The sequence below is a fragment of the Protopterus annectens genome, chromosome 5.part1, assembly GCF_019279795.1.
Source record: "Protopterus annectens isolate FY-2018-M chromosome 5.part1, PAN1.0, whole genome shotgun sequence".
In the NCBI taxonomy this organism is placed as follows: Eukaryota; Metazoa; Chordata; order Ceratodontiformes; family Protopteridae; genus Protopterus; species Protopterus annectens.
In genome coordinates this window covers 173,863,099-173,888,208 of record NC_056736.1, presented here as the reverse complement: position 1 = coordinate 173,888,208, position 25,110 = coordinate 173,863,099, and positions in this window count along the sequence as shown.

Genomic DNA, 25,110 nt, shown 5'->3' with positions numbered 1-25,110 from the left:
TGGTATACTGAATCATCAGACAAGACTTTTTTTTTCATTGGGACAGAAATCCTTGCTGAGAAAGGAGAAAACTTGAATCTGTCTGTCAACCCAAAGCATTTAAAATTAACTTGGATGTAGGGTTGCAGACACTGCTTGTTAGTTCAAAAAAAAAAATGCAAGACTTACTGTTCCCTGCCTATACTATGTCAGACATGTGCAAAAGCTTGAATTGCATATCTCTTGTCTGAGGTAGCACAGCGGCATGAGAGGTATACCTCTATAATGAACAACAAGGGCAATGGAAGGGTGACATAGATGGAGTCGTAGCCCTAAGTACCAAAGGTTTTGTGACTGAATGCCAGTCTGCTGAAAATATGTTTTTTTTATTATTTTTAGAGCACCTCTAACCAGTATTTCATTTCCATTACTTCTTACCCCCTCCCAGTACTTGAATTAATCTGTATGCTCTTATTCCCATAATCCCACAGAAATATTAATATTTGCCTTTATCATATCCTCTTGCAAGAGTTCACTAGTGGGAGGACATAGATGTGCAGGTAACTTCAGACTGACAAGTAAAATGCTTTGATGTAAGCAGACAGAAGGAGACAGCATGGTTAGTGTTTTGTAAAGTGGTCAGCAAGAGAAACAAGTGACAAAAAGAAGTACTGAAAGAACCAACAGCAGTCTTTTATGAAGATTTATGTGGAATTTATGACTTTTGTGGAATTTTTAAACTACAGTAAATCAAAAGAACAGGAAGAAGTTTTCAGGAACAGGAATGGGAAGTACAGTTGAGAAGGAGGTCAACAGTACCTCTCAATCATTAACAAGTAACAAAAACTCACATGTAATATCAAAAACATTTGAATTTGTTTCCTCTTTTTATATCCAGACAAGCTCTTACAACACTCAGACTGAAAAGACAGTCTTAAATTAGAAAAGTATATTTAGGGATTAAGACAAACAATTCCACAGTGAGAGTAAGAATGTGGGATGCTGCTGTTTCTGCAATAATGGATTAACATTGTGTACCATGTATCTTCCAATTAAAGTACAGTACTGTCAGGTTAAATATGGGACATAGACGTGTTTGTTTATATTAGACATCTGAAGCAAAATGCCTAGATGGTTACCTTTGAGGTAAAATAATCCCTTTTTTGACTCAGTGTCCCTTCCTCTTGACATTGATTCCTATAGATAAGGATTTTGGTTCAGCTTTGTAGATACTTTTCATTTACTTCTTCCCTCCTCTTGTGCAACTTCAGAGAGCTCAATAGAAAATATTGACAAACAGCAATGTTTGAAAGTGTTTCAAAGGTCAGGTGGGAATTTAAAACAGATTTTACAACTAAACTAGTTAAGTCATTTCTAGTACACATAATGGTGATCTGAACCAGATAATATCAAAATGAACATCTATAATTGTCTCCATTCTGCTTGCTGTTATGTGGCTGCTGGACGAGCAGCAAAAGTCTTTATTGATTGATTTATTTATATTTTGAAAAGTTGGTAAACAAATCCTATTTTAAATAATTCTTACCAAGGAGTATTCACACACCTGAAAAGCCTAATCTTTCCATAATTATTTTTTTTTCTTAATACTACATTTCTGAAGTTGTGCATTCGTGGGTAATAGGTCACTCTCCTCACCTTGGTTGCGCATCCTAGACTTTGACTGTTTGTTTGAAAGCAAGGGTTCCCATTCCTTGGGATAAATTTAACCCACTATTATAGAATGCTGACAGGATCACTCGGACTCTGATGCAACACAGAAGTAGGAAATATGTAATATAATCACCGCTTTGTTCCACAAAGCAATAATTTAATTCACCCCACCACAAAAGGCCAGTACGTAGGCCATGAATGGAATGTTGTGGTCTTTTGAAGTAACTGAACAATTACTTTTTACTGGTCTAATAACTGCATAGCACCACAGATTAAGATGAGACTGCACTAATCTTTCAGCAGCACCAGTCTGCAGATATTAAACAACTTAATCATATGTAGCAGGAAGAGATTCAACATCACGAAGGTGTGTACATGACTGTTTTTTCATCTTATTTTTAGCATATTTACATTTTCTGAGTTTATTTGAAGAGAATTTGCATACTGAAGCTTTTTATTATGCATCATGCCAAATGTGATAAAACTGTTCAAAGTAATTTATCGACTGTTTTGTACAGATTAAATTCATTACTGTAATTTATTTGAAGCCAAAAAAATGTCTGCCTAGAGGCATTTCTTCTATTCCTGGTAGTGTTGTTGCATTTTAGCATTACAGTTGTCATTAATATTATTTACATTGTAGCTTGTTGCTATTTAATAATATATATTGCATAAGCTGTCAGCGTTCAAAGTTCAGAAGTTATTATTCATTATTAGAGTTAACATGTTTCGGGTCTGGGGACTTGGGGAAGGCGAGGTCCAAGAATGTGCATAGTTTGAAAAAAAAAACTGAGATATGTTACCATTTCAATATATATATATATATATATATATATATCTCCATGATCTGCCCAGTCAATTATGTTTTGCATTTTAAGTTATCTAACTGTATGCTTTTTGCTTGAAAACAGCAAACAGAAAATATTCCCATTTTTTTTTTCATTTCGGAGAACAAGAAACTATAGTAAAATTAAACAAATCTTCAGGCATATAATAAAGCAACATTAAAACATAAACTAACAATCAAAGAAATATACATAAATGAACACTTAGACAAAAATTACTTTAGAACAGTATAAAAGCTATGATTTGTTTTTCTAAAAAGCATTGATTATGCAGGGTGAATACTAATTGAGTATTTTTAATAGCATATAATTTAAACAGTTTAACAACATGTTATGGAAGTTGTCCGTGCTATATAGCTTGTACACCCACACACATAGGATGTATTTCATTCTTTCACTTACGGAATAGGGAGTATGCCATATACTATTAAATTCTAAAAGGATTATTACTAATAAATCTCAAAACAGAATGATGAAAATACAAATTTTCCATATCTTTCAAATCCATGGATTGCACTAATATTATAGTAAATTGCAGATAACAATAACTATCTACAAAAGACCTATCTAAATTCTGCAGAACAACAAGATTGTCTTTGTATAACTGAGACAATCTAATGAAAATCTTATTACAAAATACTTTCAATGTGAATGTGTCAAACATTAACTGCTAATCTAATGTAACTAAATAAGGGAAAAAAGTAACCGCTTAATAAAAGAATCAGTGCCGCCACTTATATTGTTCTATGGAGGATGACAAAAAAGAGAAAAAAAGACACTTTTTGCTCATTGCTACTAAGAGTCCTTAGACCAAAGTTACAGTAAAAGAAAATCTGATTGAAGTAATTGTAAAATTATAGGAGTGGAGAAATGGCAGCACTACACTGCCAAATTATTCACATGCAACATGAGATCCTAAGTAAAAACAGAATTATATGTAATTAGTTTACCAAAAGAGTGCAACATTATAATAAGCAGAATCAGAAAACTAGACCCTTGGTATGAAAATGTTTTATTAGTTTTGATACTAGGTGTCTAGTTTGCTGATTATTTCCTGTTTGTAGATAACATATTTACATTGACAATAAGGGTTTTTATGTCTGTTGCCTTAAATATATAAAGCTTAAATGCTAACCAGCCCCCTTTCTTATCATGGCTTAAAACTCCCAAGTTTGACTGAATTAAATTCATTTAATTTAATAAAATTAAAAATAACAATAACATGTTATATCAATGCCATAACTGTTTTATGTTTATTTTTTCCACTCCAATTGTAGATATGTGATGGAAGCTTGCTGGATATGTTGAAAGAGTTGAAATGCTTTTCTATAGGAAATATTTATGACAACTGGCCATTCACTCATGTTAACTGCTCCCACTCCAATTGCGGTTGCTGAGGAGGTAGAAACTTGATTACTGTGTTCAAAACAGTATAAAATATATTACTATGGCCAAAATTTAAATTGACTCACCACTCCACTATATTTATAATACCAATGCTATCTGCGAGCATTATGGGTGTGGGATAATTTTTGCATGTGCACTAAAAGACACTAGATAAAAAGCATAACAGCAGGCAGTACTTTATAGTCATTGGCTCAGTTATAGTTACCATGCCCACAAAAGCAGTAGATATAGTTGGATGGGACTTACTAGATTGGTCCTTGACAAAAGCAGAACTAAAGCACACAGACAGTTTGATATGCATTTGGTCTAGCTCACATTTCAGATGGACCCAAAAAATAGTTGCTATTTGTATGACAGTTTTGCAGCTTTTTGTATTGTTATTTGAAGAAACTGAAAAAAACATTACAATATTCTTTACTGATTGCGTTTGTTGGCTGTTTTCTGGGGTACAGCAACTGTTTTGATGTATCAGAAAAATTGATAAATGCTGTGTATATACTTACACACACACACACACACACACACACACACACACACACACACACACACACACACACACACACACACACACATGTGTGTGTGTGCGTGTATACAATCCATGTTTGCAAGAACATTGTGGCAATGATTCACGCAAGTGTCCTAGGTAAAGTGATTTGCATGAAAAAAGCTATTACTTGAAGGGCTAGAATCCTACAATTGCATAGAAATTTTCTTCTTGGAGAATAGATAATTTGGCATATAGTAGAGACTGTTGACAAGCAAGTACTAACAAAAGATGCTCCTACTTCAACACAGGACATATCACACAACTTACCTCATTTACAAGTCTGATCTTCTCTCTCAGATTCATTGAGGAGTGAGCCACTTTATAAACTTGTGCATATAATGTAAATTACAATCAGCTTTATTTTCCATTGCACTCTGCTTGTTCATTAGAATATATATATATATATATATATATATATATATATATATATATATATATATATATATATATACACACACATACATACATACATACATACATGCATTTTTTTTCAATGTAATTAGTCTGAACTTCTCTGATATTGCTTGTTTCTATACTTTTTGTTTGCGAAATGTTTTGTATTGTACCCAGGCTGAGCATGACATTGGTCAATACTGATCAGTGCACTACCCCCGTAAACAAAAAAAAAAAAAAACATAAAGAAAGAAAGAAATATGTTAAGCTGTGAAATACTAGATCAGAAAGTCCAGTATATGTGCTTATAGAGCAGGAAGGAAGCTACATGTGGGTAGATGTACAGTACTTTGGCTTGAGCTAATGAAGCAGAACTGCTATGTTCCTATTAAGTTAGTTTCCTAGGGATTCAGTAATTCTGTGTAGGCTTAGTGCAAAGCCTACAAGAAGTTTACATGTCTCCGCTATGGTAGCCGTGCTAATTGCATATACATGCTGTGCATCATGCTAACACAAATACAAGTGAGTTTATCATGCAAAGCACCATGAACACATTCAGACATGCAAGCATTTTTATGTATGGGAAAACTAGTTCTGCAGGATTGCGAGGACGGCCACAAGGACTATCAGGTTTTAATTTAAGGCAATGAATGCATTGCTAACACATAATAGTAAAGTGTACTTGGTGCAAAGTACAGTACAAACGTGTTTGCCAAACTGAAATAAAGGCATGGGGTGATAATCTTAAAGGGTACATAGACTACATTATAAAGAAAGTAGTCTGGGAAAGTGTGTGTATTAAAAAGGGCCACAGACAGGAATGGTAGGAATGAAGAATGGGTAAGAGGATAAGTGGAACATGATAATATACACCAGATAAGGGCATGTCAATTTACGTTCACCCCAAAGTCAAGGCAGGTGTCACATGAACATTAATCACATATGTACACGATATAGTAGGTAATGCTGATTACACCTCCTGTGTGGCTATATTCATATCATCACACACTTACTTGTATATTTTGTGACTGTCAGACAAGAAAACCTCTGGTGGCCTCTCCAGTTGCTGCAGGTGTCTGGTGAAGTACATACCAAAAGGAGCATTACAGTCAATTAGTGGTCTGATAAGAGTCAAGTACAATGGAGCTATAATCTCCCTGGTCTTGGATGCTATGCACTTATGAGACGCACAATGCAGAATGCTTTTTTTACCACTACAGACACATGGTGATCAAAGTTTAGATTGCTATCAACCAGTGTTCCCAAGTTTCATACCACTGTATTGCTGTTACTAAAAGTGGGTTTAATATTACTTGTTGGGTAATTTTGTTTTTTGGAGTGATTAACATCTCTTGTTTGCTGCTGCCTTGTGACTTATATAATGACTTAAAGGGAATGTTAGACATTTGTACCTAGTTAGCTAGTTTGCTTGTACACAAAAGCTTATAGGTTACTAGGCAAGTTATTTGCTGGATAACTTTTATGCAAGCATTAAGTTCTGTTCACTAATGAATTTGTTCAGAAAAGCCATTCAGTTTGCTAATGTTAATGAAAGCTAGCCATGTTGTAAACATCTCTTTTACATGATGTATCATTTTGCCACAGATGTTTCAGTTTTCCTGTGCCATCAACATCAATATGGGTTACTAACATTTTTTATGGAAATTCAATGTGCAGATTTCTTACTATTCAGGGGCAAAGAAACCATCTACAAATATAGGTGAAGAACCACAAAACATTAACAGCCAAGAACCTGACATACTCCCAAATTGTGCCGGCAAACAGGTATGCAATTTGGGAGCTAATTGCATTTTTGCTTCACAGTTCTTGCTCTCTGTCTATAAGTGTGTTCATATGCCTCTCTAAAGTAGAGTATAATATCACCAGTAGCCTATTATTATATGTAAAAATGGTAACCTGTCAGTATACCTGAGAGGTAGCACTATATAATGATACAGTGCAGCTTGGGTTACACTGCTCTGCCATTTAGTGATTCATAATAATGTGCATTCCCCTGTAAAGCAATTTTAATTAAAATGGAATTTACATGACTGAACCATAAACTAGGCAGTTTGAATAGTTGCTCAGTTGAGTGCTGTTCCAACCTTTTCTGGAAGAAAGAGCAGGCATGTAGCAGATGATGTACACTAAGACTACACACACACATGGATGCACATGCATACACACTCATTCACATGCAGAATCACACACACTCGTGCAGACATACATATACCCAGACACACATAGACACACCTACACTCACCTATACAATACAGACATGCACTTGTATAACTTATGATGTGATCACACTTCTCTGCAATTCTTAAACAGATCAGGAATCTGCATTGTGAAGTCACCCCCATCTGTGACCTGTGAAGATTCTCCCCTTTGAAATATATAGGTGTACAAACCTAAACTGCACTTATGTATTTTGTGCACTGCTATGCATAAAAATTGCCTAGCATGGATGGTTATGAATTGGCATACTGGGCAATGTACACTTTAGAGCAATCAACAAGGATATTAATGAAGTCTATATGCATATCACATGCCCCCGTTAAAGATTTGCATGCAGTATGTGTACCCTTGCACTGCTCAGTAGAGCAGGCTCTGCTACTGTGTGCTAAGGATACCTGTGATCTTGCCAGCTTGGCTTACTCAGAGGTTGTTTGCTTTGCAAAATGAATAAGCTGTATATTCCACTCTACATATTGTTTTCTGTGTGACTTTTTAGTATTAAGTCACATATAGTCAGTAGACAATGAGGACTCTCACAACATAATGTATGTGTCTACATGGAACACCCATGGCCAATCCTCTCCAGCAACTTGCCTTGAGCCCTGCTGCTTATTGTTATGTACAAGCACTCTTTGTGATCTGCACTCTACATTCTCATGCACAGTACATGGGATAGCCTGTCCCCTCAGCTGAGGTGTTATTGAATACCCTCATATAAAGATCTGCTGGTTGACTAGTACCACTCAGTAGTGTTTTTGCTTTTGCTCTGTTGATGTCATTTTAGCCACTGAACTACACTGATTAGCTGGTCCATCATCATTGATCTGTATGACAATCACACATCAGAAATACATTTTTTATTTATTTTTTTTTTATATTAAATTAAATTTTCTTGTAATCAATAGAGTCACTTTTTAAATTTAGCTGTAGGTAAAATGTTTTAGTAAGGTTAATCTTTAGTGCTTCTGTTTGCTGTTAATTTTAGAATTTAGGGTTAGATTTCTTATAGTTTATAGGCCTGTCACCTGATAGTGAAGGAAGGAGGGTGAAATACTGACCGGCAGAGGGGATAACTTCATTATTGACCTACTGACATGTTAAATGATGTCGGGTAAAGCAGTTAAACACTATTCCTAAACCCTAAGAACAAATAGTTTTGCCAGAAAGGTTTAGATATTTTCCTTATTATATTATGAGGTTTAGAGCATGTGCTTGCCGGTACATGTGGCCTTGAAACAAGTACCTATCCCATCTCTTCTTTCCATGAAGAGCTTTACCTCAAGATTCCACATGTTTTTCACTATTTGAGTTACTTTGTGGCCATGGAATGAAGGAGCTCCAAACTTAATTTGTGATGAATGGGAGGGTGAATGTGGTTCTCACAATGAGTCTGATATAGGGTGTAACCCTGGATGTCAGAACTATGATGGTGTAACAGTGATACAGCAGCATCTGGCCCAAGCATAACAGCATCAAAATGTCTGTAATGGCTGAACTGCTGGACCCAGAGAGTACTCATTCAGATGAAAAAGTAATGGTGCTTACTCTCCTTCAACAGACTAAGCTGTACACAACGTGGGAGGGTACTTTCAGTTTTGGGGGTACATTATGATAAAAATCTGATAGTGTTACTGGACAGGAGAGTGATCACAAACTTTATCATGTTAACATAATCAAGCCCTACCATAACAGACAGACAGACAGGTTATGGTTCCTGGTATTTGCAGTCAGCTAAAGTAGAATCAGAAGAGGATCTCAGAGCATTTCAGTGAAAGAGGAATAGTCTCTACGCAGGTATAGGAAGTATGGGTAAAACTACAAGAGGTTATAGATATGTTTGTTGCTTAGTCAGGGTATACCCAAATAATGGAGTGCCATGTGAACATAGGGGGACCCAACAAACAATAAAATAGGCTTCTTGCTGGGTGCTTGAACAAGTATAGCAGACCATAAATAGAAAACTTGAGAGAATATTTGGATCAGGTGTAATCCAGGAATTCAACAGTCACTGAACCTCACTAACAGTGAATGAGAAAAAAGGGTGGGATCACCAGGTCCTTTATAAACTGTATGGAATGTAATAGCCTCAAGGAGCAATGGCAGCTGCAGACTTCAAAATAAAAGGAGGATTACAAGAAACAACTGAATGGTGGGGATAGCTATAGAGATGTGAAGCTAAATTACAGAAAGGTTAATTTTGAGCATGGTAGCTGTTTTGCAAAAATAACAGATCACTGGCCACTGCCCATTTTCTAATTAGTCTTCCAGATGTAGGCTTTATCTTTAGGATACATGGACAACTACTTGAGAGAATTCATTTAAGATGCATAACATGGTAATAGCCACTACATTGACAATGTGCACTTCAGATGGCTGGCTGTGATTAAATTAATGAATATATACCTGTTTATGTGCAATTGCTGAACCCCCCCCCCACACCCACTGCTAATTAAATATGTAAATTCTGAGGCAGTACAATCAGCAGGAAAATGGAATATTCCTCATCCGAAGATTGTCAGTCTGTCATTTTTGGGTCAATCAACTAGCTATCGACATTCCGTGGTGGTGCTGTGGTAGCATTGTCGCCTCACAGTAAGATGTTGTCCTGTTCGATTCTCAGCTAAAAAAGTGTCTTCTGTGTGGAGACATGCATGAATGGGCATACCTTCATTGAAGGTTGTGCATCAGAGCTGGCAACTTGGCATGTAAAAATCTACTGCCAATCATTTGCGGACTGGAGTTCCGCTGTGGCAACCCCTAACCGGGAAAAGCAGAAACATACAACAACAACAACAACTAGTTATCGACATTCTGATGTGTCGAAGTAATATAGTCAAGCCACATATATATATATATATATATATATATATATATATATATATATATATATATATATATATATCTGTATGTACTGTATATATAATGACCACACTCATATATAACATAGTTCAGATTGTTCTGTCAGATACTTAACATTGCAACTCATTGTAACCATCCTAAATACAAATCCATCATGAAAACAAATGCACAGACACACGTGCACACATCACATAAACGTTGATTGCATCCACTTGATTGAATGTGCCTACTTCAGATGTCTGACAATGAACAGATGAATGCATAAATAATTACCAAAATAATATATTTCAATTCATTTCTGTGATCCCTGTATAGTATAACCCAGTACATCCCCCTCATAAGAACTCATACATAAAAGGACACTCATACACGCACACACACACACACACACACACACACACACACACACACACACACACACACACACACACACACACACACACACACACACACACACACCAGCTGCAGCTATATTCTTGCTTGTATACACCTCATATAAAAGATTAAATTAATAAATAATGGTCTCAGGGATCTATTCCAGTTCTCTGCCATCAGACCAATAAAGTGGATGCAATCAATGTATGTGCACACGTGTGTTTGTTTAAACCTAGCATAGAAAATCTCCAATTTTATAATCCAAAATTTTTCATGTTTGGAAAGAAAATAGAGGCAAACAAATTCATTTGGAGTTTTAAATGTAATTTGATCAATACCAATAAAAACAAAAGGTGTTCTCAATGTTTGTATAAAGGAAGTGGTCAATCTGCACATCTCTTTCTCCTTCTCGTCTTGCTATATTATCTCTTCCTTTGCTTTCTGTGTCATCCGTCTACTGTCCTTAAAATTTCCATTTTTCTACAAATTGCCAGGCATTTTCATCACATAAATGAAATAGAGGGTATCTATCTCTCTATCTATATATCTATATATCTATATTTTCATTTTTCTGTTCTTGAAGAAATTAATGAATTTCAGTTTACCAATGGGTGTAATAAATTGTTAGAAACTAGAGAATTGAGTGGCAAATTAGCAGGGTTGAATGAACTCATTAATATTAAAAGTTTATTGACGTATGAAATCCTCTAACATCTTATGTATGTATAGCAGTTTAGTTTTATAAAATATATATATATTTTTTAAGATATATATGTTTATTGAGTTTAATATGGGAAAATTTTGATGATGATGTCATTAATTGTCAATTTTAACTGGATATGTCTCTGATGAGAGGGGTTATTTAAATAATAAGCTCTATTGTATTATATTTTCTGATAAAGTTCTTTATTGTTGTTATTAAAGTGGAATGAAAGCACTAAACATCTGTTGTGTTTTTTTCCTTGCTGCCCCAAGGTGTTATTCATATATGAATATATATATATTTATATGGGTTCCTATGAGTTCACCGACAGTTCAGAACATCAACACTCACATCTTCGACACCAAATCATCGACTGTTCATAACATCGACATTTCAGGTAAGCGATCTTCCCCCTTGCAGGTCCCATGGTAGCACTTGTTTCTCTGTTACAACGCGTAAGGTTTACGTGACTCTTTACAATTTACCCTGACAGCGTTGTCCTTAACTTCGTAACAGAGAAACAAGTGCTACCATGGGTCCTGCAAGGGGGAAGATCGCTTACCTGAAATGTCGATGTTATGAACAGTCGATGATTTGGTGTCGAAGATGTGAGTGTCGATGTTCTGAACTGTCGGTGAACTCATAGGAACCCATTTATATATATATGGTTCCCCTTCATATGATCGAATTTCTCTAAACTCGAAAGTCATAAACTTGAAACCAGAATCTCGAATTTAGAGAAACTCGAACATATGAAAGGGACAAAAAAAAAAAACACCTTTCAAATGTTTTTGCACTCCCCCCCCTGCACCCCCAACAACCCCCCTACTTAAATATACCTACTCCAAGATCGCACTATAGTGAAGGAAAGGAAAATCTCCCATTCTGTGTTATATGCGTAAGCGCAAAACGGAAGATTTTCCATTCCTCCGCTATAGTGCGGTCCACGGAACATTCACATTTACACTGCTAGGGTACAGGGGGACCTGGCCCCCTGCAGTAAGGTAAGTTAACTTTTTATTTTTTTAAACCTAAGGCTCCCATTCAAAATTTAGAGTGAATTGAAGTTCTATATTCTGGTCTCGAGATTATGAATTTCGAGCTTCCATCCATTCGAACCATACATATTGTATAAATAATCTTTATGACATATATTTTTTCAACAATGTTAATTCTGATTGCATCTGATTTAGCATTTACTATTTAAACTGTATTTAGGGATTTATTAATACTGCATCTGGTTGTTAACACTATTTTAAGCATTGTATATTTCTATATAATATTGTTGGTTCAATTTATATGGTGTGATTTTAATACTCGTGTATGGTTGACTTATTCATATTCTAAGCCTTTCATTGCTTGTCAACCAATATATATGGTAAGAAGTCTGGTTTCATCTGTTTTTCTCTGATGAAGTCTTTTAATGAAAGTTTTTAGACAAAAACACTCAGCATTAAATAAATTGTGATAATAGTTATAAAGGTGGTCCCTGTTTTTCTTTTTCATTTTCAGTTTTTGGTGTGCTTGTGTGGTTTGTATCTTGTATAACACCTTGAAGGGAAGTTTGCACTGTCAACTCCAAATGGCTATGCATCACAAAGAATACTTATGTATGAACAAAAAGATGTGTGAAAGCACACTGTGTCAAGAGTGATACACTTGAGTAAATCATTCCTGGAAGATGAGTGGTGAGGTACATGTAAAATGGTGCATTGTACTGAATTATTGGTTTAACCAAGGCTGAGACCAATAGGACTATAATTTCTTTTGATGTGAATGGCCTACCCATACTCAGGAGTTGTGCTAAATACAAGGGATTTGTTACCACCATGATCACATGCTGGTGGAAGTTCCACTTAAAATCTACCTGAGTACCCAGGTCACATAAAATCTGGTCCGTTCATAAGCGTGTGCTCTCTATATTGTAATTAGCTTGTTAATTTGCCTTCAAAAGGAAATAATCATGATTTTTCTCAGATAGTGTGTCTCCATGATGACAGCAACAATCATTTCTGTGAATTAATTCTTTCTGCAGTATATCAGTAGTTTTCTTGGATTTAGTGATTGTCTGCAATTTGCAGCCATCCACAAAGCTGTTCAGACAATTGATGTCTAAGTTTGTCTTGACTTTTGATACATAAATACTGAACAGGAAAGGGCCTAGTACAGAACCATGAGGTACAGATCTGGTCAATGAACTCTACCTAGAGCTGACTTCACACACTTCAACATTGGTATGGTATGGTATAGCTAACCTGTATCTACTAAACTAATACATAAACTTCATCTCAAACTAAAACGCTGTTCCTCTTCCTCTGACAGTCTCCCAGCAGAATACTTAAAACTTGCTGCTGAACCAATTGCTTATCCATTCAGCATTCTTATTAACTGCTCCATCAAGGAATCTCTAGCCCCTAACCTTTGAAAAAATCTAGCATAACCCCTCTTCACAAAGGAGGTAAATCCAATGAACTAACAAACTACAGACCCATCTCTATCCTATCTGATCTATACAAACTGCTTGAAAAGTGTATACATACACAATTACTAAACCACCTTATCCATAATACCCTCCTTACACTCTCACAACATGGCTTTAGACTGGCACACAGTACGATAACCAGCCTCATCTCCTTCACTGATACACTTAACAAGACCAGAGACTCTGGCCTATTCACTTCTGTAGTACTACTAGATCTGTCAAAGGCATTTGACATGGTATCACATGACAAACGTCTACATATATTTTCATTCCTTGCAATATTATCTGCTATAAACCAGGGTCTGTTTGCAGAACTGAGCATAATTCAGTATTCTTATATTTAATTATGTACTGAGCATGCACTTGTTGCTGCTTGTCAAGGTACTATATTTAACTGAAATGCTTTGTTTATATATTTTTATTTCTTGCAGTACTGAATACAATACAACATTGCTCAAAAATTTTAAACTAACAATACAAATTCTGTAGATTCAAAAATGGTATCTCTAACCAAAGTGCTGATAACGGTAATATAAATGCCACACCTAACAAATGTTATTCCCTACCAAAATGCATCGATGTACTGTGATAATGAAATAACTAGAATAGTAGAGTCATTGTATTGTCCATGTGCACCTGTCAAGTAAGCCAAATGTATGGCAGTAGTGAATGGCAAGTAATGAAGGGCTACTGGAGCCCCAAAATATGATGGTAGTTATTAAAATATGATGTGTTTAAAACAGATGACAAAAAAAAAATGGAAGCAATGTGTGCCAATGGAGACAGGAAGGAACATCATAACAAGTAGAAATTCAGACTCCTTCTCCCTCTGGGAAAGTATTACTGTGGCTTTTGTAAAAAAAAATGAACACATGATGTCATAATCTGCCAGGACATCTCTCAGTTTATGGCACTGTGTAAATAAGAGAACATGGATCAGAGTCAGATACTCTATGGTCTGGATGCTCCACTTGCAAAATTGGCTGGTAGGCAGCAGCCAGTCACTCTGAAGAGAAACTGATAAGTGAGGAAACTTCCAAATCATATCTAGTTTTTCCTGGAAGGGGCTGAAGAAAGTATGTGCAATCAGAAACCTATCAATGAGTCTTATCAAAAAGTGCCAATTATTAAGTTAGTGAAAGAAGTGCAGAATCTTATATAGATGAAACAACAATGCAGGAGGTTGATATGTTTCCAGGTATTAAAGTAATGAAGGATGCCTTTATGGAAACAGAGATAGCAAAACCCACATAAGAGAAAATAGACAATCGGAAAAGAATCCTTTCCTTCCGTAATGTTCAAAGAGAAAGCACTGGTCAGAAACCTGACTCTGAACAGCAGATACATAAACAGAGAAAAGTAAGTGAGGTAAAACAAAACCGACTGATAACAGCAAAAGCTAAAGAAAGTCACTAGCATGAGTTGCCTTTTGAAATGAAGGAAAAGAAGAAGATTCACCACTCATAAATGTTTCCATAGGCAATATAAATATAAATATAAATATATATATTTCCCCTTCACAAGATCGAATGGATGGAAGCTCAAAATTCATAATCTCGAGACGAGAATTTCAAACTTCCATTCACTCAAACTTGTGAATGGGAGCCTTGCGTTTAAAAAAAATAAAAATTTAACTTACCTCATTGCAGGGGGCCAGGTCCCCCTGTACCATAGCAGTTTAAATGTGAATGTTCCGTGACCACACTATAGCGGAGGAATGGAAAACCTTCCATTTTGCGTCTATGCATATAGTGTGGAATGGGAGATTTCCCTTTCCTTCACTATAGTGCGATTTCCAAGTAGGCATATTTAAGTAAGGGGGTGTGGGGGGGCAAGGGGGCTTCACCCTCCTGCAAAAATATTTGAAAGGTATTATTTTTTTTTTTTTGTCCCTTTCATATGTTCGAGTTTCTCTAAATTTGAGATTCTGGTTTTGGGTTTATGACTTTCAAGTTTAGAGAAATTAGATCATATAAAGGGGAACTATATATATATATATATATGAATAACACTTTGTCCCTTTCATATGTTCGAGTTTCTCTAAATTTGAGATTCTGGTTTTGAGTTTATGACTTTCAAGTTTAGAGAAATTAGATCATATTAAGGGGAACCATATTTATATATATATATATATATATATATATATATATATATATATATATATATATATATCTATTATATATAGATATAAATAACACCTTGTGGCAGCAAGGAAAAAAATGCATCAAACTTTTAGTGCTTTCATTCCACTTTAATAACAACAGTAAAGAACTTCATCAGAAAATATAATACAACAGAGCTTATTATTTAAATAACCCCTCTCATCACAGACATATCCAGTTTAAACTGACATTTAATTAATGACATCATCATCAAAGTTTTCCCATATTAAACTCAATAAACATATATATCTTAAAAAATATATATATTTTATAAAACTAAACTGCTATACATACATAAAATGTTAGATTTCATAGTCAATAAACTTTTAATATTAATGAGTTCATTCAACCCTGTTAATCTGTCTGCCCTAAATAAAATCTGCCACTCTAATTCCCGAGTTTCTAACAATTTATTACACCCATTGGTAAACTAAAATTCATTAATTTCTTCAAGAACAGAAAAATGAAAATATAGATATATAGATATATAAATAGATAGATACCCTCTATTTGAGTTATGTGATGAAAACGACTGGCAATTTGTAGAAAAATGGAAATTTTAAAGACAGTAGAAGGATGACATGGAAAGCAAAGGAAGAGATAATATAGCAAGATGAGAAGGAGAAAGAGATGTGCAGATTGACCACTTCCTTCACACAAACATTCTAGAACATCTTTTGTTTTTATTGGTATTGATCAAATTACATTTAAAACTCCAAATAAATTTGTTTGCCCATATTTTCTTTCCAAACATGAAAAGTTTGGGATTACAAAATTGGAGATTTTTTTATGCTAGGTTTAAACAAACACACGTGTGCACATACATTGATTGCATCCACTTTATTGGTCTGATGGCAGAGAACTGGAATAGATCCCTGAGACCATTATTTATTAATTTAATCTTTTATATGAGGTGTATACAAGCAAGAATATAGCTGCAGCTGGTGTGTGTGTGTGTGTGTGTGTGTGTGTGTGTGTGTGTGTGTGTGTGTGTGTGTGTGTGTGTGTGTGTGTGTGTGTGTGTGTGTGTGTGTGTGTGTGTGTGTGCATGAGTGTCTTTATGTATGAGTTCTTATGAGGGGGCTGTACTGGGTTATAGTGTACAGGGATCACAGAAAGGAATTGAAATATATTATTTTGGTCATTATTTATTCATTCATCTGTTCATTGTCAGACATCTGAAGTAGACACATTCAAACAAGTGGATGCAATAAATGTTTATGTGTGTGCACATGTGTGCACGTGTGTGTGTGCATTTGTTTTCATGATGGATTTGTATTTAGGGTGGTTACACTGAGTTGCAATGTTAAGTATCTGACAGAATAATCAGAGCTATGTTATATATGAGTGTGGTCATTATATATAAAGTATATATATATATATATATATATAGAGAGAGAGAGAGAGAGAGATATAGATATAGATATATATACATATATGGCTCGACTATATTTCTTCGACACATCAGAATGTCGATAGCTAGTTGATTGAACCAAAAATGACAGACTGACAATCTTCAGGTGGGGAATATTCCATTTTTCTGCTGATTGTACTACCTCAGAATTTACATTTTTAATTAGCAGTGGGTGTGGGGGGGTGCAGCAATTCCACATAAACAGGTATATATTCATTAATTTAACCACAGCCAGCCATCTGAAGTGCACATTGTCAATGTAGTGGCTATTACCATGTCATGTGTCTTAAATGAATTCTCTGAAGTAGTTAACCATGTATGCTGAAGATAAAGTCTACATCTGGAAGACTAATTAGAAAAGGTGCAGTGGCCAGTGATCTGTTATTTTTGCAAAACAGCTACCATGCTCAGAATTAACCTTTCTGTAATTTGGCTTCACATCTCTATAGCTATCCCCACCATTCAGTTGTTTCTTGCAATCCTCCTTTTATTTTGAAGTCTGCAGCTGCCATTGCTCCATGAGGCTGTTACATTTCATCCAGTTTATAAAGGACCTTGGGATCCCACCATTTTTTCTCATTCACTATTGGTGAGGTTCTGTTGGATTCCTGGATTACACCTGATCCAGATTTTGTTTCAGTTCTCCCTTTATTGTCTGCTATACTTGTTCAAGCACCCTGCAAGAAGCCTATTTTATTGTTTGTTGGTTCCCCCTATGTTCACATGGCACTCCATTATTTGGGTATACCCTGACTAAGCAATAAACACATCTATAAACTCTTGTAGTTTTACCCATACTTCCTATATCTGCGTAGAGACTATTCCTCTTTCACTGAAATGCTCTGAGGTCTGCCTCAAGATCCTGATTCCACTTTAGCTGACTGCAAATACCAAGTACCACTATCTGTCTGTCTGTTATGGTAGGGTATGATTATGGTAACATGATAAAGTTTGCGATACCCCTCCTGCCCAGTAATACTATCAGATTTTTGTCATAATGTACCCCCAAAACTGAAAGTACCCTCCCACGCTGTGTACGGCTTAGTCTGTTGAAGGAGAGTAAGCACCATTACTTTTTCATCTGAATGAGTACTCTCTGGGTCTAGCAGTTCAGCCATTACAGACATTTTGATGCTGTTATGTTTAGGCCAGATGCTGCTGTGTCACTGTTACACCATCATGGTTCTGACATCCAGGGTTACACTCTATAACAGTGTCATTGTGAGAACCACATTCTCGCCTCGCTATTCAAACTGCCTAGTTTACGGTTCGGTCATGTAAATTCCATTCTAATTAAAATTGCTTTACAGGGGAGTGCACATGATTCTGAATCACTAAATAGCAGAGCAGTGTAACCCAATCTGCACTGTATCATTATCTAGTGCTTCCTCTCAGGTACCTGCATCTCTCACCTATGAGTCTACTCTAAGGGGTGCGCTATTGATGTTTCAGTTTGCAGGGGTACCTGACTTCCCAAAGGGTATGATAATGCATTTTTTGCATTTAGTTTTAGGCTACAGTTTTGTCGCCAATCATTTCTCTGATCTAGACCCTCATGGAAGACATCTACATCATTGGGTGATTCACTGATTGCCCCCAACTTGCAGTTGTCATTGACAAATGTTGTCATCCAGAGGCCTTCCACATTTGCCTCGAATTCAGAGAAGCATATTCTAAACAGGATTGGTCCTGGTACTGAGTCCTCTGTGGCACACCACAGGTAACTGGCCTCTTGCTAGATCTGGATTTACCCACTTTAACCATGTGTCCTGTTCATGAGTCATTTTACTATCCATCTGGTGACACACAGCTTTATGCCCAGCTTTGTGAGTTTGTTTATAATACCTGAGTGCAAAATTGTGTCAAATGCCTTGACCAGGTTGAGGTAGGTGGTATGTACTGTTTTACCCTCATCCATTGCCTTATTGACTTTCTCAGAGAAATCCCCCAGATTCAACAGGCATGACCTGCCCTTGACAAAGTTGAATTGGGTCAGCTCCAGTGCTTGTAGGTCTCCTACATCATTATTTATCTGGCCCATGATTATTCTTTCCATAGCCTTACATATAAGACTAGTCAAACTTACTGGTCTGCAATTTATCGGGTTAGTAGATGGTCCCCTGTTATACAGAAGGATGACTGTTGCTGTCTTCCACTCCATGGGACAAAGCCAGTCTGGAGGCTGTGGTTAAATGGAGATCCTAATGGGCTTAATAAGTTCTGATTTAAGCTGTTAAAGAGGCAACCTGGTATATTGCCAGGCCACATTGAAGCCATGTTATAGCAACTGGCAACTTGTTCTTTAGTGATAATTGGCGGTGAAGTAGTAGAGGGTATTTTTTGGGAGAACTGAGGGGTGATAGGGAAGTGAAATTTGAGCTGAATTTGTTGGATGGCAGATTTGCAATGTCTAAGACTAAGTATAGGTGATGCCATCTACAACTAATTCCACACATTGTTGGGTGTTGCCCTTAAGTTTGCAGACATAATTGAAATGCGCCTTAGGTTTGGAGGCTATTTTTACCACAGAGTCTGCTTTTGGAGACTTGACTAGTACCCTGAGTCACTTGTTTTGGCTAATGATGGACTTATTTCTCTGTTACCCATTCCTTCTTTCTTCTTGACAGGGTTTTCTTTCTTTTCTTGTACAACCTGTTAATACTAGGGTTCCACCATGGTGGCATGTTTTCATGGTTTGACATGGGTTTATTTTGGTCTGCTGCTGCCATTTTTTAATGTAGTTGTTTATATGGTCACACAAGGCTTTTGTGTATGCTTCTGCATAGTTTTCTGTGTTTCCTGGATTTGGGGAAGCTTGAAAACTAGCTATGCCATCCCTTAATGGGGTAATTTACCTCAAAGAAGTTCTTAAAGTTTTGGGGTTTAGGTTGGGGGACTAGTTTTACCTTTATTTCAAGTAAGGCTATTTTATGATATGATTTTACTAGTGAGGACATAACACTGGGGTGGAGGTTGGGGGTCAGCACTCGCCCATATTTGTGCGTACCAGATTTAAGATAGCTGTTCCCCTAGTGAGAGTGCAGACTAGCTGCTCCAGGGCATTTGAATTTACAAAGTCAAGAAATCTTTTGACCTGCATGTTAGTCATCTTGTATGCCTTCCAGTTAATGGAAGAGTAGTTAAAATCACCCATGAGATTGGTATTGGGCTGGATGGTAAGTGATTCTAGTGACTTCAGGTATGATTTATGGGTTTCCTGGTTCATAGTGGGGGGGGGGGGTTGTAGCTAGGATAAATATGGTAATGGATTGTTTCTCTAGTTAGTTGGACATAGAAATGCTCAAGCATGTCATATTGTTTGACAGCTTTGAGGTGTGCTTACCCTTTATGCAGATAGATACCCCTCCATCTTTAGCTCCTTCATGTTCAGTGGGTGGTCAGAATGTATGCATGTATGAAAGACATTATAGCCATGTGCTGCTGGAGTGCTTTCCATGGTTTTGAAGCATGTTTCATTAACTGCAAAGATGTCAGCCTTCTCCAGGGTAAGGAGAACTTCCAGGGAGTGCAGTTTATTTTTCAGGCTCCTAGCATTGAGCAGAAACACCTTTAGCTTAACCTAAGTAGCTTTTGTTATGTTAAAAGTAGTATTAGTAGTAGTAGCATTAGCAGTAATAGTAGTAGTAGTAATAGTAAGCATTTGTATATTTTTTGCATTTTTGCCTTGCATGGTAACTTAATAATATTGCTTTGCAGCTGTATTGTCATATTACTGTTTATTTCATTGTAGATTGTTGTTTATTATTATTATATGTTTTAATCTTTACTTTCACTCTTAGTGAACTCTTTGTCATTATATACTGACTTTAGTGTAAAAGTTAATTTTGTAGTTGAAGTCTGCCATTTTTCTTGTAGAACTCTTCTTCTATTGTATGTTTTCGCATGGCCATGTGATTTTTTTGTTCTATGATATGTAGCAGTCTTGACACAGTGGCATAGCAAATAGCATTGCTGCCTTACAGCAAGAGGTTCCCCAGTTTAATTCTCGGCTGGGGAGCCTTCTGTGTGGAGTCTGCATGTTCTTTTTGTGTCCATGTGGGTTTCCTCTGGTTGCTTTGGTTTCCTCTCACATTCCAAAGACATGAAATATGTGGACTGGATACTCTAAAATTGGCCATAGATGTAAGTGTATGATATAGATGAACTACCATGGCAGGGTTAGCCACCCAGCAGTATAAACCTTGGCTTTAGCTTATTGTCGCTGATGAAGTGACACCCCAGCCCCATGTAAACAATGGGAAAATGGGGTTGTGGATGGATGGATAGATGTAGTATTCTGTGTTGTCAGGTAGTAAATGCACTGCTTCCATAATTATTTACTTTTTATTCCCAGTCCTTTATGTCATTAGCCCAGTGCCTGACATCCATGTCAGGTGAACGGACATCCTCTTACCCTGGTCTTGTTGGAGTAGGTCATGTTTCTTCAGGGTGTCATGGGGCTTGATCATCTCAGCATCCTTCTGGGGATTTCTACTTGTAAGCATTACACCCCTCCCTCATGTTGGCATGGTTGCATCCAAGGGGCTGGTGTTCAATGTGGACATTGCAGTGTATCACCCCAACTCAGCATCAGCTCAGCCAGGTCCACCCTCACATCCTTGTTGGACTATGCCTCTTCCCAGCAATTTTGCTAACCCCCACCAAGAATCAACACAAGAGATGCTCATGTCATTATGCTCCCTGCATAGTAGGCACACCCATCATTTCTTGCCACACCATCCATTGCCCATGCCACTAATTACCTGGGTATAGTCAGGGGTCTATTCCTCTATGTCACGGGGGCAGCTGCCTCCATAAGCATGGGTTAATTCTCAGGTGATTTTATTTAATGTGTTGTAATTTAGGTGGGGCTGCTCTAATTTTTCACTGCGATTCTATGTCATATTTCTTTGTTTTGGAAAATGCTATAAATATTAACATTTCAATCATGTAGTGCCTTTTTAATATTATTTATGCTTATTGATGGCTTTCATTTTTTGATCAGTCTTCAGTAGTATTTTTCTGACAATGCTACAAAACTACTTGCATTAAAAATTTGAGTTTATATTTTATTTCATTATTTCCTGTTCTTCATTAACATTTTGTTGACTATATGATTTATAACCTGTAGACTATTTTTATCACTGGAATAAAGGGGAATTAGACCTGACAACATTGTTTGAATGGTGACACGTGCCTAATAATGCTGGCAAAGTGGTTGTAAAACAATTAGTACTTTACTTAATTTAAATGCAAACTAAAACATATATGTATATTTCTGTTCTTTCTGTGAATGTACAGTATGTATGCATTGTATTTGTGTACAAGTGAGAGAAAGAGAGAGCGAGGGAGATAGAGCAGGAAAGTGAATCAGAAGACATCATGCTATGGGCAACACAAAGCTAATAGATGATAAGTGAATTTTCAAAACTATTTTTATTTTCCTCTTAGCTTTTTGATGAATGGCAAGAAAAAAACAGCTCTCTCTCTCTCTCTCTGGTTTCCAAGTACAAATCGCACAGTTCTTGGGCTTCACTTTTATTCCCTGCCCTCAATTTTTAGGGAAATTAATCCCAGAAACAGCATGTGAGGCAAACAAAAAAACATACAATAAAAGAACTCCCTTGATAAACTTAATTGATGAGTTATTCATTTAAAACAAGTCATTAATATCAGGTACAAGCTTCTTGACTGATATTTTTGTAATACAATTATTTGGGTTTGAATAATGGCACAAATCAAACTAGCTAGTCAAGGTAATTGCATTTCATGATCTGTTACACTTTGGAGAGAGACTATGTGCTGTGTTCATAGTCCAGGGCTTTGTATTTTTGTAACAGCGATCTGGGAAAAAGGCACTATGAGGTTATGCAAATCCCAGACACAGAGGATGACTACAGATGACTTTTGTGAACACACCCCTCCCCCATCACAAATGTATAACATGATTAACACATAAACAATATAAGAGTTTGATTCATAGATATGAATCTATAGTGAACTTATATGCATAAAAAGTGTATAAATAACCCTGAATTTATGCCAGAAAGCAACAATTTTCAGTTAGAATACAGAGATGCAATTGGAGCTTAATTGGTGCTTCAGCATACCTGGACATTTTTACTGAAGGGGTCACTTGGAAAAATGTTTTATTTTAGTGTTTGTGCATACTACACCATATTACTAAAGGGGTCATTTGGGTGATTGCTACATTTTGTTGCTTGTTCATGCTACATGCTACTGAAGGGATTGCTTCAGTGAATGTTTCATTTTAGTACCTGTGCATACTAGTAAATGCTGCTGACAGGGGTTTCTGGGGGAAATGTTTCATCAGTATTTCAAGGATGTACTTGTGCATACATGGCCAGACTGCTGAAGTGATTGCTGGGCAGAATAATTTATTGTGTCATTTTAGTGCTTGTGCATACTTAATACAAACTAATGAAGGGGTTACTGGGTGAAATAATTAATTTGTGTTTCAGGGAAATACATGTGCAAACTTGGACACACAGGTTCACAGATTGTAACTCTAATATCAAAGGTGAAGAACAACATTTAAAAAAGGATGTGTGTACATCAGGATGTCGAAGTATGAATTGCAAAACTCCCTCATTAGCATAGTATGATTTACAACATTTCTAATTTGCATCTCATTATTTTTCAGGCCTAGTGCATTAGTGTAAATATTCTCTATGAATCTCTCCTTTGCTACACTCATTTGTAAGCATCAGGAATACTCCCATCACATTTGTACAAGTAACTATGAATACTGGCCTGCATTAATTTTGGTTGTACATAATATTAAATTCTTGACAATTTATAGATTAAAAAATTGGAGTTCATTCAAGAGAATACGTTTTGACAGTCAGGGGTATTTACAGTATTCCTTAGTATATATATATATATATATATATATATATATATATATAGATATATATATATATATATATATATATATGGTTTACAATCAAAATGTGGAAATATAGTTTGACGAAAACATGTTGGTTGAATCTCTGTTCTACCAACATCTGTAATGTTGAACTGAAAATATTTGGCTGCATATTAGCGAAAGTGAGTATACATTTGCTAATATGCAGTCAACATGTTGAATTGAGATTGCGGTACAGTGCTGGTACTGGTACTGTACTTCTCCATCAACACTCTCAGAGCAAAGATCGCATCTGTAGTGCTCTTTCCCAGCATGAAACCATACTGCTGATCACTAATCATGATGTCCATTCTTAACCTTGCTTCCACTACTCCTTCCCATAACTTCATGCTGTGACTGATCAATTTAATCCCTCTGTAGTTACTACAGCTCTGCACATCACCCTTTTTCTTAAAAATCGGTACCAAAACACTTTTTCTCCATTCCTCAGGCATCCTTTCACTTTCCAAGATTTCATTAAACAATCTGGTTAAAAACTCCACTGCCATTTCACCTAAACACCTCCATGCTTCCACATGTATGTCATCTAGGCCAACAGCCTTTCCATTCTTCATTCTCTTCATAGCTATCCTTACTTCCTCCTTGCTAATCCATTGTACTTCCTGATTCACTATACCTACATCATCCAACCTTCTCTCCCTCTCATTCTCTTCATTCATCAACCCCTCAAAGTACTCTTTCCATCTCCTCAACACACTCTCTTTGCTTGTGAATATGTTTCCCTCATTATCCTTTATCACCTTTACCTGCTGCACATCTTTCCTAGCTCTGTCCCTCTGTCTAGCCAAACAGGTCCTTTTCTCCCTCCTTAGTGTCCAACCTTTCATACAACTCTTCATATGCCTTATCCTTAGCCTTTGCCACCTCTCTATTTGCCATGCACCTCATCTCCTTATACTCCTGTCTACTTTCTTCATCTCTCTGACAATCCCACTTCTTCTTTGCCAACCTCTTTCTCTGTATACCCTACTGTACTTCCTCATTCCACCACCATGTCTCCTTGTCGTTCTTCCTCTGTCCAGATGTGATACCAAGCACCTTTCTAGATGTCTCCCTTGCTAGTTCTGCTGTAGTTACCCAGCTATT